A 3,719-nucleotide genomic window follows, 5' to 3' on the forward strand; every position below is an offset into this window, starting at 1 on the left:
ACAAGTGACGCCCTCGGAGCGCTCCGGTGTTCGCTGTCGAACCACGCGCCCATCCACTACGCATCCAACCCTTAACTTCAACCCCCTCGAAAGAGAGAGAGAGAGAGAGACAGCACGCTGCGCCACTCGTCCAACAGGACCCTGCTAATCGTCGATGCATGAAAAATATTTCAAATATTTGATATATATTGTTTTAAACGATGCGGCAATACTTTAATAATACTGTAATAATCCTAGTTGAATGTAATATTGGATGATTTATTTTAATCAAATGATTAATTAAATTTATTGTCTAACGATAAATGTTAAGAATTTTACACGCGATGCTTCATTATTAGCGGTACAATTGAGAAGTAAATCTACACGAAAAAAGCAATAAATCGAAATCGATTATAAATCGAAATTAAAAATTTCTTAATCGTTTAAAATCGAGATTTTCTCGAATTTAAAGTTTCGAAAAAAAATTTGTTTTGTATTTTCTAAGTTTATTTTTTTTTTATTTAGAGATTTTTTCAATCTCCTCACTTTACCTGTTTGAACCACGAATAACAGGTCGCTTGACACATCAGATAGACAGTTTGATTTAATCTTTTAGTTATACGTGTTTGATTCAACAAAAGTGTGAAAACTTTAAACTATATTTATAATTTTTTATATATATATCTCAAGTTGAAGTTAAATAGAATGATTGTATCACTCACGCATACAATCGCTGTGTGTAATATAACTTTTCTAAAAGTTTCATCTTTTTTGTGAAACCACATTAAATTCTATATAACGTCTTCAGTAATGTGTTACTGTGATTTCTATTCAAATAAAAATTATTGGAAATACAGATTTTAAAAAAAGAAAATCTTATCCACTAAAATAAATTTTTTTTTACTCGCATCCATTTAATACGAAATTTATTGAGAGAGAATTTCTACTAAAATTTCTAAAAAATTGATTTCTAAAAGATTAAATCGTATTTCTAAAAGATTAAATGTATTGATCTCTATTTTCTCACAGGACACTAAAAGCGGTCTGATTGTGTCATCTACAGCCGCAGACCACCCATTTCATTTATTACATATAAAATCCAAAGTTCAAAGTTTAATTTATAACAGTAGCTGAGATGCTGTTACAAATATCTTAATAAATTATTATTTTTTTTTATCTTAGATTAGATTTAATAGCTGATAGTATTCACTTCTTTACAAAGCTGCCACAAAAATGAAGAATTATAATAATCTAATGCAATTTTATTAAACATAAAAATTTTTGCAACTCTTTTAATTAGCACAAATAAAGTAAAATATATTTAATATAAACAAATCATATTTGTATTGTTGCATATGAAAGTTTTCGATTTTGTGAGTCAATTTTTTGCTTTTCGCTTTGCGTTATTTTATTTTTACAATTTGTTTGAACCGCTTCGCTAGACCTATTATGCTTTTCATCTCATATTTTGTTAGTACATGTCTCTACTTGCGTACAAAGACCACAGACCACCTTCATCGTTTTACTCGTATAGCTTACTGTACTACACACGTGTTGTAATTATACATTACATTTCCTGACGCTTATTACTGAAATGACATTGTAGATATGATCAACATTTTGCCTTTCATATAAGCAAACTGCATATGGTACACATCACAGTCTATTAATAAGCGCGTCGTTTGATGAATTTATATCAGTACGTAAATATAAAGTTTAGACCTGTACATGACACCAGGGCCGCACATTTTGAGACCTTGGTACATCTTAGACGTAATCGGAGATCTTCCCATGGCACATTCAATGTGCGTGTTAATTATGAAAATGTAGTAATTAATTATTGTAAGCTACATTTTATAATAAGTACAACTTTCAGACACATGGTATTTTTTGTAAGTACATTTTACAACAAATTAGAATTATATTTATAATATACAAAAGTTATAAAAATGTATGCGTAGGCCGATTAAAAAGTTGAGAATTTCGTATTTTTTATCATTTACGATTAGAAATTATTAATCCAATTTTAGGAAAATTATTTCTGAAATGTTTTGTTGTTTTTAATGTTAAATACGTAAAAATTTAATTTAATTTAATTTTTAAAATAATTTGTTTTTGCCATACATATATTATAAGTTTATCTTATAATATAATTGTAAATATACATATTAAATTGTATTCATAATTCAATAGATGTCTTTCTCTTTTTGGTATCTTTTATACTTTACATAAAAATATCTTAACTGTTGAAATAGATAAAACTTTGTTTTGCTAAGAAAAAATAAATTATTTTTTGCATGTAAATAAAAATGCTTTTTTAAGACAAATTACACTAGAAATATTAAAAATACAAAAGCACCCACACTCGCTCATAAAAAAATATTTTAACAGTTAAAGAAAAGATTCGTGTGCACAGTTTACTCATGTTGAATGCAATCGCTAGGATACGATATATTTTATCTTTTTTATTTAATTTTGATATTAATAATTTCGTGCTTAAAAACATATTAGCATTAAAATTGTAACATTGTGCTTTACACTGAATATTCAAATATGCCATAAACGGAAGTTTTCCTAAATTACTCGCGAAACTCACGGATAGTATATGCACATTCCAACATAAAGGAAGTTAAATAATGCGTATAAAAGCAAGCATAGCTACTATGTAAATCTCAATCTTGAAATGAATCCCTGCTTGACACATCATAAATTCATGATGAAGCGTAACTAACCGCAGATGAAAGAGAGAGAGAGAGCGAGATATAAATTTTACGGAAATATTAACTCTCAATATACGATGCCCGAATGCGCCACAAATATTCAACTCGCTAAATATATTTTAACAATACTTTGCACTCCTCCCCCCCTCCCTCCTTCGTATCCTCCTCCCACATACATCGTATAATAAAAAAGGTCAGTTTTTTTTTAAATAATGATTTGTTACACATTTTAAAGAAATTTTATTCTTGCGTGGGACTGATTAAATACATATTCTCAATCTTGAAATGAATCCCTGCTTGACACATCATAAATTTATGATGAAGCGTAACTAACCGCAGATGAAAGAGAGAGAGAGCGAGATATAAATTTTACGGAAATATTAACTCTCAATATACGATGCCCGAATGCGCCACAAATATTCAACTCGCTAAATATATTTTAACAATACTTTGCACTCCTCCCCCCCTCCCTCCTTCGTATCCTCCTCCCACATACATCGTATAATAAAAAAGGTCAGTTTTTTTTTAAATAATGATTTGTTACACATTTTAAAGAAATTTTATTCTTGCGTGGGACTGATTAAATACATATATTCATTTAAAAGTCCATTTACGGCGGATAAAACCAGAACAGTAAAACCGAAATAGTTTTGGCGAATTTAATTTTCCCTGCAACAGACACATAAAATTCCATTTACTTAAAGTAAAGACACATAAAATTCCATTTTTCTCAATTATTGCGCTTTTATCGTTGCTAATAAATGCACTCTACGCCATAATAGTCCGAATTAATATTGGTTTATTATAAAAATATGATTTAAATTATGTAGGACTTTTAATAATTTTATGTCATTTATATTTTATTTTACTTTCTCTGTCTATCGCGAAAAAACAAAAACATAATTTAAGTCATTGTTTTGTCATAAATGTTGATGTAAAGAATTTTTTCATTTTTTATGAAGTGTATCATTATCAATAAAAAAAAAGCTCCTCACAATTAAGATTATTTTCGTGCATATA

This window comes from Formica exsecta, unplaced genomic scaffold, assembly GCF_003651465.1.
Source record: "Formica exsecta isolate Colony F162 unplaced genomic scaffold, ASM365146v1 scaffold196, whole genome shotgun sequence".
NCBI classification, from domain to species: domain Eukaryota; kingdom Metazoa; phylum Arthropoda; class Insecta; order Hymenoptera; family Formicidae; genus Formica; species Formica exsecta.